The sequence below is a fragment of the Saimiri boliviensis genome, chromosome 7 (assembly GCF_048565385.1).
Source record: "Saimiri boliviensis isolate mSaiBol1 chromosome 7, mSaiBol1.pri, whole genome shotgun sequence".
Classification (NCBI taxonomy): Eukaryota; Metazoa; Chordata; class Mammalia; order Primates; family Cebidae; genus Saimiri; species Saimiri boliviensis.
Window position 1 is genome coordinate 52,469,130 of NC_133455.1, and position 14,578 is coordinate 52,483,707.

At 38.6% G+C, this 14,578-nt stretch overlaps 1 pseudogene; it reads right to left on the bottom strand.

Moving 5' to 3' along the window:
* Positions 1 to 3,845: 3,845 nt before the first annotated feature.
* On the bottom strand, positions 3,846 to 5,724 carry LOC101042270 (proteasome subunit alpha type-6 pseudogene; annotated as a pseudogene).
* Between the last annotated feature and the right edge of the window lie 8,854 nt (positions 5,725 to 14,578).

Below are 14,578 nucleotides of genomic sequence, written 5' to 3' on the forward strand. Positions count from 1 at the left end.
GCTTGGATGCAATTAAAAATAAAGTCATTCTCATTTACACTTTCAACTCATTCATGTCTTACAAATCTATATGTATGTGGAAAAATATAACCCTCATTCATCTCAGTATGTTTTTCATATCTTGTTTTACTATCATAAGTGTGAATGAAACATATACAAGCTTCTTTATTTTTATGTCTATTATGTATATTATATGTATGTTATATAATTACTGGAGTAACTACATAATAGGGTATAAAAAAGATATGAAAATAATGTCATAGTTATAGAATTTTATCTATAATAAAAGATTTAAGGATAAAATTCAAAAGGATAAATTAGAAAATAATAAAAAATGAAAGTAAAATAAAAATTATTTATAATATAGAATATATATATGCATATAGTGTGTGTGTATACACATGTGTGTATGAGACATGAGAGAGACTATGAGCCAGAGAGGTAAAGTTATACACAATGGGTATGACAATTTTGAGGATTTAAATAAAAGTCATATAGTTTGGGAAAACTAGAAATATCTAAAGTTCAATAGGTAGAAGAAAACACTGTCATTCAATTAGTGACTGAAAACCAAATGAAATAATAAAAAATGGAAAGTAAAATTGAAAAAGAGAAACTAGGATAATGTGGAGAATCGTTTGGAAAAATGGAAAGCTGATATAGTATGAGAAATAATGTTTTGAGGTTAAGAAATGCAATGACTACCATGTACCTATCAAGACAAAGCAATTTAGAGAAGTTTTATAAATTGTGCCTACTCTCTCATACTCTACAACTATATGATCCTGACTTAGCCCAGCATTCTTAACAAAACAAACACTCAAGCAATGAAATTAAGAGCGAGCCTAATTTAGCATGGCTCATTTCTCAAAAAACCTTTAACTGTTGCTAGTGATCGTTAACGTCTTAAAATTTCCATTCATTTTGCATTTAATTATCTTTCCTAGAGTTTTACTCAGAAATGATGTATAATAGACTGATTTATAGTTACAAAGCATATGTGAAAATAGATCTGGTAAGCTAATTTGTTCAATTAATATAGAAGATGTTTTTTGTTAAGTAGCGTGATAAATGAGGATTTTTAGCACCTCATTCTCTATCATTCACTTGGAAATTATTTTACATTCCTTCCAGTTTTTACGTGCCACATACAATCAATCATTAAGCTTTATTGATTCCTAGCCCCTCCTCTCCATCTGTACTGTCATTGCTCTAGCTGAGGCCATCTTCAACTGTCACCTTATTACTACATGAGTCTTGTCTCCTTTGAGCCACCCAGAGGTTTAGGAGGGTAAATGGTGTCTGAGCCAAGGTGATGTGTTTGTTCTCCCTCTGTCCACTGTTGCTCTAGAATTTGCATTAATTTCTGTAGGGCACTCTTCCCTATGCCCCAGCCCCTGTCCTCTATTTTACTTCCAGAATGACCTTTCTGACCCAAATATTGAATCAAGAGAGTATCTTGCTTCAATAAGTTCTCATCATCTGAAGCTCAAGTAGCTACTACCAAAGCTCTCAGGGGCCAGGCAGGTGGCAGAAATGACAATTGACTAAAGCAGATCAGATGGGGACTATTGTATAGTAGTGACATTAGAGACTCTCAAATGTGGCCAGAACATCCAGTTCTTCAAAACAGAGTTGAAATCCAGATTTTATATGAAATGGTTTAGCTTCTAAATGTCAGCAAATAATTTAACACCTTGTAATGCATGGTATAAGCCAAAAAACTACTTGTATAGTCTGTTAACAATCAACCTGTGAACTCTGACCTGATAGGATAAGATCCAGACTCCTTCGAATAGCATAAAAGATTCTTCATGATCTATTTTCTGCCTAACTTACCAACCATATCTCTTGCCCATTCTTCCTGCCAAAAAAACATGTACACTTCATCAATTCTGACTCTTCATTTTCAGAAAAAAAAGTGTAGTGTCATTTTCCTTTCTGCTTTTGCCTCTGTTCCTGTACATGGGGTGTCCTCCCTAATTCACATTGCATCACTTCCAAACACCTCATTCAATTATCCCCTGATTAGCCATCTCTTTCCCTACCACTCTCCTCCGCTGCCATTTGGAATCCACGTCTCTCTGATATGTCCCTAAACCATTATGTATATCCTAGTCATTAGCTGAAAAAAAGACTATAAAAGAAGCAATTGTATGTGGGAAAGATATTAAGTTCCATTTCTGGTGTATTAGGCTTGAAGATTTCATGTCGGTAGGCAGTTGTATAAATAGGTATGGGACTTAGGTGCAATATTCGGCCTTCAGGTTGGGATCTGAGAAAAATTAAATAGAAAAGAGAGTTAAAGATGAAATCCTGTGAAATAAGATGTAGACAGAGAAAAATGGGGCTTATAAGAGGAGTCTGAACAATAATTAGAGAGTTAGGAAAAGCCAGAAGAAATTAGTGTCATGGAAGACAAGGGGAAAATTTCCAGAGGGAGGAAATATTAGCCATGGTCAAATACTGTAAAACATCCTTTGGATTTAGCAATTACATCAGTGCTAATCCAAATAAAAACCAGTTTTAAGGAAGGTGGTTGTTATACCAAACTTGAGTGGACTGAGGAATGAATTAAAAACGTGAGTATGGAAACCATGAATATAGATTACTTTATCAGGAGTATTTTTTTGTGAACTGGAGAAGAAACATTAGACTTTTATATAAGGTCAAGGAAATATTTTTTGTATGATCTATTTATTCGTTTAATTTTAGCATTTCTCAACAGGCAGTTAATAGCATTTTGGGAAGGGTACTTAGTTGTTGTTTGGAAAATTCCCACACATTGCAAGTTATTTAGTTATTACTTTCTTCCTCACTAAACCACAGTAGTGTTCCACAATCATTTTGATAATCAAAAATACCTCTACCCACGTATCCAAATACCTCTGGGGTAATTACATCGACTCTATTAGAGAATCACAACACAGTCTCCCCACAATCTATTCTTTTTCTCCCTCATATTTTTATTGCAAAAAATATCAAACAGCGCCGGGCGCGGTGGCTCACGCCTGTAATCCCAGCACTTTGGGAGGCCAAGGCGGGTGGATCACGAGGTCAAGAGATTGAGACCATCCTGGTCAACATGGTGAAACCCTGTCTCTACTAAAAATACAAAAAAGTAGCTGGGCATGGTGGCGCATGCCTGTAATCCCAGCTACTCAAGAGGCTGAGGCAGGAGAATTGCCTGAACCCGGGAGGCGGAGGTTGCGGTGAGCCGAGATCGTGTCATTGCACTCCAGCCTGGGTAACAAAAGTGAAACTCCATCTCGGGAAAAAAAAAAAATCAAACAGCAAAGTTAAAAAATTAGTAAAAGACATTTGGATATCTGTTACCTAAATTCAGAAATTAAAATCTTGCATTATCTACTTATACAAATGCATTTGTATTTGTTTTTTATTTCGTGGAATCGTTTGAAAGTAAGTTGTCAATATCATGACATTTAACATACTCATCTCCTTAAATTAAGGATACATTCCTACATAACCACATTATTACATCTCAGCACAGAAATAACAAAAATTCCTTAATATCATCTAAAACACAATCACTGTTCAATTTTTCCAATAATCAATATAACTTTTTTCCAAATCAGAACCTAATCAAAATTTACATGTTTAATTGGTTGTCATAGTTTTTGGTGTCTTTTAATTTAGAACATTTTTACTTAAATTTTTTTCTTTTTTTTTCTGAGACAGTCTTGCTCTGTCACCAGGCGCTAGGCTTGAGTACAGTGGTGCGATTTTGGCTCACTGCAACCTCCACCTCCTGGGTTCAAGCAATTATCCTGCCTCAGCCTCCCGAGTAGCTGGGACTACAGGTGCACACCACCACACCCAGCTAATTTTTGTATTTCTTTTTCCAAAAGCACTGTTTTTATTTATATAGAGTCCTAACCACTTCGGCGGTAGGAGGAGTGGGAGAGGCTCCTTTTTCAATCCAGGGACCTCCGTAATGTTGGTTTGTTGTTACCAAACACACAGGTAAGTAACATCATGGATCTGGTAAACTAATGACAATGTTTAGTCTCTCTCTGCTAGAGCAACAAGGTGAGCATTAAACTCTGCTTCTGTAAGAATTGTGAATTTAGGATTTTCAACTGTCACTACTCCAACTTCTATGTCTGAAGGTTTGAAATCAATTGATAGAACAGTAGACAAGCATGTAATTGCAGTTTCCACTGTCTGTTCAAATGTCCAATCAAATTTCTTCTTCACTTTTTTTTCAAGGAAGCTGGTTGACTCAGTCTGTTTAACTCCTGCTGCAGTGGCTTTAAACCCACAGTAGTAACCTGCAGGATCACACTTAAATACCTAACGGCCTTACTCTTCATCTACACCAATTAAAATCATGCAACAACCAAGAGGCCTCATTTCGGCATTCTGTGTATAGACCTGAGAAATCTCAGCAATTCTTTTACACAGCATGTTCACAGGAATCTCACAGCCATACTTGTATTTCCAGTTAGCTGCCTCATAGCATGCCCTCTGCACCTGGGATCTGCTGTCAGCTGTCATTCCAGTCATCACACAACCAATGTTTTCAGTTATCTTGAATAAGTGAGTCATTGTGCTGGAATCCAATAATTTGTCAGGTACTTTCTTCTGTGTGACAATTACTGTACAGTCTTTTCCTCTGATAGCTACTGATGTAGGGCTATCCTGGTTAAGCCTTAAAAGCATATTCTACTTGGTAGAGCCAACCCTCAGGTGAAAAAATGCTAATGTGGCGGTCAAAACCGGCTCTGGAACCACAGGACAAGTTGGTAGAACCACTACTTAAACACAATCTCTGAGCCCTGCAGCTCCCGCATCAGGTGTACAAGCCCCTCCCAGAAGTTGCAGCCAATTCTTGTATTTTTTAGTAGAGATAGGATTCACTATGTCGGCCAGGATGCTCTGGATCTCTTGACCTCGTGATCTGCCCGCCTCAGCCTCTGAAAGTGCTGGGATTACAAGCGTGAGCCACCAGGCCCGGCCTATTTAAAATTTTTTACAACACTGACTTTTTAAAAGAGACGAGGCCACTGTCCTAGAGATTATCTTATATTTCAGATTTGTCTGATTAAGTATGTGTGGTATCATCTAATATGCTCTTCTATCTCTTATGTTTCTAGTAAAGTGATAGTTGATCTAAAAGGCCTGGTTAAACTCTCAGGCTAAAATTTAGGTAATGCTGAGGCACCTAACAGAGGCTGCTCTACTATTAATGGTGCTATGCTTGATCATAGAATTGAATCTTTGGTCATTATATATTGTTGATTGCAGGGAATGAGTGTTTACATTGTTATAGTTTTAGCACTAACACAGGGCTTAGTACATACAGAGTACCAATAGGGTACTCATAAATATCGGCTTAATAATGGTGAATAAATGAATGATTTAAACTGATGTTAAGTGATAGCTAACAAAATAGAGAGTTGGGTTTGACACACATGTTCTAAAATCCTTGGTTATATGTCTAGCAGAGGAAACAAATTCAGTGTTTATACACTCAATTACTGTTATTTATTTATTTATTTATTTGAGACAGATTCTTGTTCTGTTGCCAGGCTGGAGTGCAATGGTGCAATCTCGGCTCATTGCAACCTCCACCTCCTGGGTTCAAATGATTCTCCTGCCTCAGCATCCCAAGTAGCTGGGACTACAGACTCACGCCACCACACCTAGCCAATTTTTTTTTTTTTTACTTTTAGTAGAGACAGGGTTTTGCCACGTTGCCCAGGCTGATCTTGAACTCCTGAGCTCAGGCAGCCTGCCATCTTGGCTTCCCAAAGTGCTAGGATTACAGGCATGAGCCACTGTACTCAGCCTTATGTATGGTAATTTGTTATACAACAGTAGAAAATGAATACATACAGGCAGTGTGCATTTCCATTATTTGCACTAAAGAACCCTAACTGGTTCATGTATCTACTGCTGGCTAGGGAACCTTGATGGGGAGTGCCGAGATAATAAATGGAATTATTACACTCTGTCCCATTCTATTACTACTATATATAATTTTCTGAGACGGAGTTGCTCTCTGTTGCCAGGATGGAGTACAATGGCATGATCTCAGCTCACTGCAACCTCCGCCTCCTGGGTTCAAGTGATTCTCCTGCCTCAGCCTCCTGTGTAGCTGGGACTACAGGTGTGCACCATCAGGCCTGCCTAATTTTCGTATTTTTTTTTTAGTAGAGACCGAGTTTCACCATGTTTGCCAGAATGGTCTCGATCTCTCGACCTCATGATCCACCCGCCTCGGCCTCCCAAAGTGTTGGGATTACAGGCGAGAATCACTGGGCCCAGCCATTACTACTATTAATAGAAGAGGGGAGGGATGCTGGACAGGTGACATTAAAACAAACCAAAAACAGAAATCTACTACATGGCATTAATCTTCTAAAATTTAGAAGTTAACTGTTATTTATATAATAGTTTCTACCTACTTTCCCATTATCCCATTTTGTTTTAGTAACAATTTTTAACCACAAGCTCCATTATCTTAATGGTAGTATTCCAAGCCTTCATTTATTCATTACCTTTAAATTATGATGGTGAGGGTAGAAACACATGTTCTTTTTAAGTTCTCAAGACACTATGGGGTCATTTAGCCTAGCCAGACTACTTGACTGATTCATAATGAGAACAACCAAGTAGAATATGAGTACACCAAGATGCTATCAAAATGGACAGATGAGCATAGGGAAAAATTAGCAGAACATTCCTCATCATCCCATTATCTTCCCTCTACAACTCCAGCTGCCATCTAAGCTAGATTTACAAACAGAAAAATACATCATTCATTCCAGTTTTAAAATCTGAAGGTTTCAACAGCTTGCCATTGCACTGATGACTTTTCAGTCTCTTAAGAATTTTAAAATGAGGTAAGTCCTATTTTAAGCCTTATTAACATCTTAATTCTCAGTTTATGCCAAGGATTAACTGTTTGCTACTAGCAAGAATAGGTCACAGGATAAACGCTTTGGGAGGAGAGAAAAGTTTTGAAAATAAAGCATTCTTTACATTTTACCGAGGGGTATCTGAGCTATTTCAAATAATTCTTTGTTACACTTTTTAAAATCCTTCAATTATCCTTCTCATTTTTATAATAAACATATTCACTAATTTGTATAGACTTTCCATGATTAGGTTACTATTTCTCCAGCTCTGTGTCCTGTTACGACTTTCTTGTTGCTTTGTGTTCTGATACTACTATAACTGTTCCTCTTTCTGCCTTTATACATATAAAATTGCACTCCCACCTTTACACATACATCATGTTTATGCCTAGCCAATTCCTACCCTTCCTTAACGATGATGAGTTCATGTATCACTACCTTCTCAGAGATTTCCCTTAGAGGCCCTCAATCTGCCCCTTCCTTCAGCACCCCAAAGTACATTCTTCTGTGCTTCAACAGCACATCCTACATTCTTTTTATCTATCTCCCTTCCCTTATCCTGTAGGGTAATATATACAAACAGTGCTTATAACAGGAATGGGTATTTAATAAATTATGTGTAAGTATTAGCTTTTATATTACATTAAAATTATGTTTCAATATCAGCTTCCTCCATTAAACTGTGAACTCCTTAACCTATAGCACAATGTTTTATTCACCTCTTTGACTGACTTATTGGATTACAGTAGGTAATCAAGGAATGTTTGTTGAAGTGTAAGATGGAAAGAAACTATTATTGATTGAGCCCTGTATCAGGCAAGAGTTCTAAAATATATTTCCTCAAAGATGTCCCTTTTAATCCCTGGAACCTGTAAATATGATAAGCTATCACTCATGTGATTAATTCCTGTTAGACAGTCAATGAACTTTAAGAGATTATCTAAATTCATTAGCTTTTAAAGGCAGACATGTTTCTCAGGTTGGTGGCAGAGGGGAAGTCAGAGAGATTAGAAACAAAGACTGAGAAAGATTATACACAATGTGACAGGCTTTGAAGATGGAGGGGGCCATGTGTAAAAAATGGGGAGAGGCCTCCAGTGACCCACAGCAGACAGCCAGGAGACAACAGAGAACTACTCTTACAACTGCAAGGAACTGAATTCTGTCAACAACCTGAATGGGACTGGATGCAGATTCTTACCCAAAGCCTCCAGAGAAGAGGCCAGCCCAGCTGACATCTTATTTTTGGCCTTCTGAGATCCTGAGCATAGAACCCAGCTGAGCCCACCCAGACTTCTGACCTACAGAACTATGAGATAATAAGTGGATGTTGTTTTAGTATGCTTACAGCAGTAACAGAAAATGAACCCAAGCCCCTACTACATGCTGAATATATGCAAGGCTCTTTATCTATGTATCAGGAAAGAATCTCACTTAGACTCCTCAAGATCGTCTTTCCTGATTTTCCGCAAAGAACTAGGTCTCAACTTTACCACCTCAACAGTAGGGAATGCACTATCAGTCATTCTTGGTCTTTTACCTCCACCAGGGTTATATGTCAAGTTCCTGAGATTATACATACGCAGTGCTCCTGTGGTCATGTGTTGTGTCTACGTAATTAGTTAATACTGAAGCATCTATCCTAGCCTGGTCTCTTTAGGTGTCTTCTCCATCCTTTAAGTCAGCCAAGGGCAGAGACTCTAGGGTCTCCCACTTGAGTGGACCCCTTCCAAGGCCTTGAACTTAATTATTTGTAATTTTAAATCCTTTTTCTTAAAGAGAAATATCTAAACTGTAATAATATCAGGTCCCGGAAAACCTGGATATACCCTCAGCTCGGATCTTTCCTGGTTAAATCAGTCTCTTCTCTTCCCCACACCTCCACATCTCTTACTGCTAGTAAATTCAGAAATTGTCTTTTCCTCTCTTTAGTCCAATGTTTTTCTTCAGTACATTTAGTGGTATCTGAATTTATTCATTTAAAATGTATTCATTATCTGGTCCTCCTTACTAGAATGTAAGCTTATTGATGGCAGGTACTTCATTTGTTTCATTCACTCCTGTAACCCCAGAACCCAGAATAATGATTGACAAAAAATAGATGCCAATCAATACATATTCACTGACTGACCTCAGATCCACCAAACTGCTACATTTCAGCCATGTTTGTGGTACAGCTATGTTTGACTAGTGTGAGACCCAGGCCTACGTTCCAGCTTCTATGAAGCAGTCATTCATTTTGAGATCCTGTCACATTCTGGGGCTACTTCCAGAGATCTGTGAGCAAATCCCTGTGGTTCAACAGACAAACAGACTTCTCTCTCATTCTTTTGAGCCTTTGTGTCACTTATTATTCTCAGTGAAATCTTTCTTTCCCATGGAAGCACACAAGGATGGCTTGAGTGAACCCCTCTGCTTGGTTCCCCCCTAAGTAAAAATAACATTCCAGGATAGTATGGTCAAAATTTTGGTAAAGCGAAAATAAAGGCAAATTTAGGCAAGTGAAAATAAAGGCAAATAAAAAATGATGCTATTTTTATTGATTTATAATGCTATGCATACTAGCAACCTCATATACTAATTCCAATCAGATCATGAGCCCTGAACTATTATTAAATAGAAATTGGTGGGTGGCCATTTCAAGTTAGGAGGGAAAATGTTTTGAAAGCAACTTGTGCTTTCTTCCTTGCCACAAACCTGCCCTGACGCAAGGAAGCGGAGTTGCTATCAGCTTAAATGAGGGAAGGAAAAGGCAAATACAAGAACACAAACAAAATCTCAAATTTTCTTCTCTCTCATATACGTTATTCATTTAATCTTTAAGACAACCACATGAAGCTGATACTATTCCCCCTTGCCAAAACTGGGCACGGTCAGCATCATTATCAGTGATGCTGTGCCTGTTATGACCGCATGTTTTGGCTCTCAATATTACCTTACTTTGTTTTTGCACTGTTGTCTGTGAAGGAATTTAAAAGCTTTTCCCAGGATTTGATTTGAAGGACAGTTGGATTCTTCAGCTAAATACTAGTGATACAAGATAGAACTCATGCACCTAAACTTGCTTTCCAGATACTGAAGACACCTTGTTTTGTAATTTATTCTTGTAATTTTAGTGCTATGGAGCATGACTCTTATTTCTGAAATTCCTTCAGCACAGAGATATTTTAATACAAACTGGCCTTCCTACCAATGCCTTGCCTTCATACCTTGAGTTGGGTGTGCCACTAAGGCCCATCCTGTAACCTTCACTGAATTAATCATAATTATTATTACATATACTAATTAAAGTCAGCCAGTTTCCTAAAGTGTAGTACATGTAGACTGGTGGTACATGAGGTAATGTTATAATAGGTAGATGTAACATTAAAATAACAGTGAATCATTTAACACAATATTCTTTTTTCACTATCTTTTAATCTTTCTGATTACGCTAAATTGAAAAATCTTAGGTTGATGCTCATATGCCCAACCCTTACCAATATCCCTTTTTTAAAAAATTGAGAGCACAGCTTAGGCTCAGACCCTTGAAACAAAACTTAACTAATGTTTTGTTTTCATTTTATTTGCTTTATAACAGTCTTCTTTATGTCAAGTGGAAATGTTTTTCACTTACCAAAGCCATATAATATTGCTTTAAAATAATTTTAAAATAAATTTATTTGTTTTAAAAAAGTTAAAGAAAATATTAAGCAAATACAACTATTTGTGGTTCTTGGATCTGGCAACATGATTGTGATAAAGGTTGGGAAACATTAATTCATATGAAGGGGCATGTGATGTTCTGACACAACATGATACAGATTGGTAATGATGTGCAATGGAGGTGAGTTACCATCTCTTTAGCAGTATGACTGCACTTTGGATTGTTGCCAGACACTCATCTGATTCCTAGTTTTGGGGGACCAAAGAAGCTTCATGGGCATATCGGCCACTTCTTGTACTGTGCTAGGGTTAGTTTCTTGAAATAAAGTCACATGTGGCAGAAAATTTACCCTAAAGTAAATTAGAAACTCACCTTATAATCCAGAGACAAGGCAAAGCATTAGATGCTATGATCTAGAAATCAGGATTGGTCTGGAAATTGGTCTGGAAATGGAGTCTGAAGCAAGTTACGGTCATTCCATGTTGGTTCTGGTCAACTTCCTGGGTGGAATTAAATAAATTATAATGTGAACGGACTGTAAACTTTTTGGCAGGTTTTATTTTTTTTAAACAGTCTTGCTCTGTTGCCCAGGCTGGAATGCAGTAGTGTGATCTCAGCTCACTGCAACCTCCACCTTCTGGGTTCAAGCAATTCTCCTGTCAGCCTCCTGAGTAATTGGGATTAAAGACACGTGCCACCACACCCAGCTAATTTTTGTATTTTTAGTAGAGACGAGGTTTCACCACGTTGGTCAGGCTGGTCTTGAACTCCTGACCTCAGGTGATCCACCTGCCTCGGCCTCCCAAAGTGTTGGCATTACAGGCGTGAGCCACTGCGCCCAGCTTTTCTTCAGGTTCTTAAATAAAACATTGGAAAGAAATTATTATGCAACCGAAGAGAGTTTGGACCAGGTGTAGAACACAGGAGATAAGACTAAAGGTCCTTGTTGACTGTTCTATTCTCAAGTATGTAAATGTAAACTAGTATCTCAGGTTTAAATCAGAGGAACATAAATATATCAGTTAAAAGTATTAATATAACTACATTTTTAACAAAGGGCTTAGAGCAGAAAAAAATCTAAGCTGTGCATGTCAGCATTTCAAATATGTCTATAAATTGTTTAACTTGATCATAATTAACAAGCAAATTAATGGTTAGTAAGGAATGTCTGTAGTGTGATTTGAAAAAGATATATACAGATCTTATTGTGACATAAAACCCCCAGCTAGGCGCAGTGGCTCACAGCTGTAATCCCAACACATTAGGAAGCCAAGGCAGAGAATCACTTGAGCTCAGAGTTTGAGACCAGTCTGGGCAACATAGGGAGAGCCTATCTTTACAAAAAATAAAAAATAAATTAGCTAAGTATGGTGTTGCACGCAGCTGTAGTCTCAGCTACTTGGGGTGCCGAGATCATGCCTCTGCATTGCACCCTGGGTGACAGAGTGAGACCCTGTCTCAAAAAGAAAAACAAAAACTACAACATGATTGATTTGCTGCAGCCAAAAATACATTTTATACATATATGCAAATTAGCAAGTACAGTTTTATTTGTACTTCTATTTTAAGGCTTAATTTGCTTTGAAGGAGCTAAAATGTATCCTCACATCCCAATCTGTTTAGAGGTCATTAGAAAGTGAAAATATTTACATATCTCCTGTTTCTTCTGCTTAGACAAATATAAAGTAAAAGCGTCTGTCTGTGTGTCTTCTTTTTTTTCTTTTTTTTTTTTGTGAAGATAAGGGTCTAGCTCTGTTGCTCAGGCTATAGTGCAGATAGCTCACTGCAGCCTCGAACTCCTGGGCAGAGTTCTCCTCAGCCTCCCAAACTGGTAGGATTACAGGCTTGAAACACGGTGCTGGGACTATGTTGTGTCAACGAAAAGTTTTGCTTGTTCTGGAATTAACCCTAGGTCTTTGGTATCATTTATTCACTAATTCACTAACAACTAAAAAAAAAAAATCCCCCCTAAAGACAAAGTAGGTGGCAGTTTAAGAGTACTTTCAATAATAACACAGTGTCTTGACCCTTAGAGACATGAAAGAAGATAAACTAAACTCAGTGAAATTTGCATGATTATTGGTCCTAGTTGGTTGGTTGGTTTTTCCCTGACAGCTTCAGGGAACTGAATGGACTATGTTTTATTAATAAACTATTGTTTTATTAATTTTGCATCCTGAAACAAGTGCTTGACTCAGGAATAGCATACTTCCCACCAAACTCTTTTTGCCCAAATGAAAACTTGAGATACACATCTATATTCAAAGGGCACTTTTAAGAACTACCAAATAGACTATAACGTTCTTGGAAAACAATAAAGATATGCTGTCAGTTTGCCTAGGTAGAGGGAGGAGCTGACAAGGCACCCTTAAGTTCCTTTTATTCTGAGAGCTGTATACTGTGGATAGGGATTCTGTATTTTAGTGCAAACAGTATTTTTCAGTACCTAACACCATCAGTATTCAAAGGTCTGACTTATTAATATATGTTATGAACATACGATGGTACATCTTACAAATATTACATTCATTTTCTATTTCTACAATGTTTTCAGAGGAAATAGTTTTACCTTAACCTGGACTCTATTGCTATCCTAATAATTGTGGTTCAGAAAATTGTCTCACAGGCAGGTAGTTTCCTAATCATATTTTACTCAATTATTTTATTTCTCAATATGATAGGTTGTGAAGTAGTCCACTGAAAAAGGCATCATGCTGAGAATAAGAAAAGCTTATTTGTTCGCAGCTCTATCTCCAGCACCTAGAACAATGCTTGACCCAGAACAGGTGCATAGTATTTGCAGAGGGAATTCTAATCCTACTTCTGGTTAAAATTAAGAAAATTAACTAGTTCTGGAGGGATGCAGTCCTCATGACCCCTAAACTTCCATGGTAAGGTTTTGTGACTTTCATTTTGGCTTTTCTAAATGCTCTAAAAATAGTGGATAATAACAATGTAGTGTCCAGTAAATATGGTGGAGATTGCAGATGGACGGCTCATAAGACAACAGTACTACAAATGCTATGTGTGCACGCATGTGTTCATACAAGGCAAAGTTAAAGTCTGCTTTTATGATGACAATAAATTATTCTTTCTTGGGCAAGTGAACTCAAGAGGTGGTTCAAATAAATGTCACATTTTTCATTGTATCTTCAGTGCCTAGTACAGTTACTGGCTCATAGTAAGTATTCAATAAATAGTGGTTGAATTCATTGCCTTCACTAACATTCCGTTTAAATGCTAGACGCAGCTGGGTCTTTACCCCTCCTTAGAAAGCGATGGAGCTGTAACCAGAAATCCCTTAAAAGGTAAGGACCAGTAAGCAGGCTCAGCTAAGCTCACGGGTAGTACCAGACAGGCTTAAAGCATCGAAGAGGAGGATTCAAGCGTGAGAGAAAACAGAACAGTAAAGAGAATAGGAAAAACGTTTCTAAAGTGGGGGTTGGCAGGAAGCCAACGCAGTTACTGCAGGTCAACCCTCATCAATAGGTGGTAACCTCAAGAACGTACCGTTAAAGCCCTCGGCTACGCAGACCCCACTTTAAAAAAGGTTATTAATTCTGACGTGCCCAAGTTCGTCTGAGTTCCTTAGAAAGAGCAACCACCAGCACCTACTTCACGACCTATCCTCCATTCCATTCAAATAACGCAGCCAATAAGAAAATCCTCCGCCCTGAGCCAACGACTCGGAGGAGCTGAGACAGCCCAGCAGACAGACCTGCCCTGCAGAGCCTTGCAGTTCCATTGCTAGCCTCCGGAACCCCGGGAGCCCCCAGCCCGCAGGACAACCTTCCTTCCCTGCTTCCTCCCTTCGAGGTCTGTCCCAGTCCCCGCTGCCCGGGCCACACCCGCTTCCCTCCGGTGGCCCGGCCGCCCCCACCGCAGTTCGCGGGAGCGCTTTTCCTGGTGCGGGCGCAGGCCCAGGGCGCATGCGCACTGGTCGAAGGGCGCGTCCTTGTCCGGATCTCGCGAAGTTACGTTAGATTGGCCGCCGGTGACGGGTGGCCGTGCTGGGGGCGGGAGGGCTTCTGTGGTAGGAAGGGAGGTC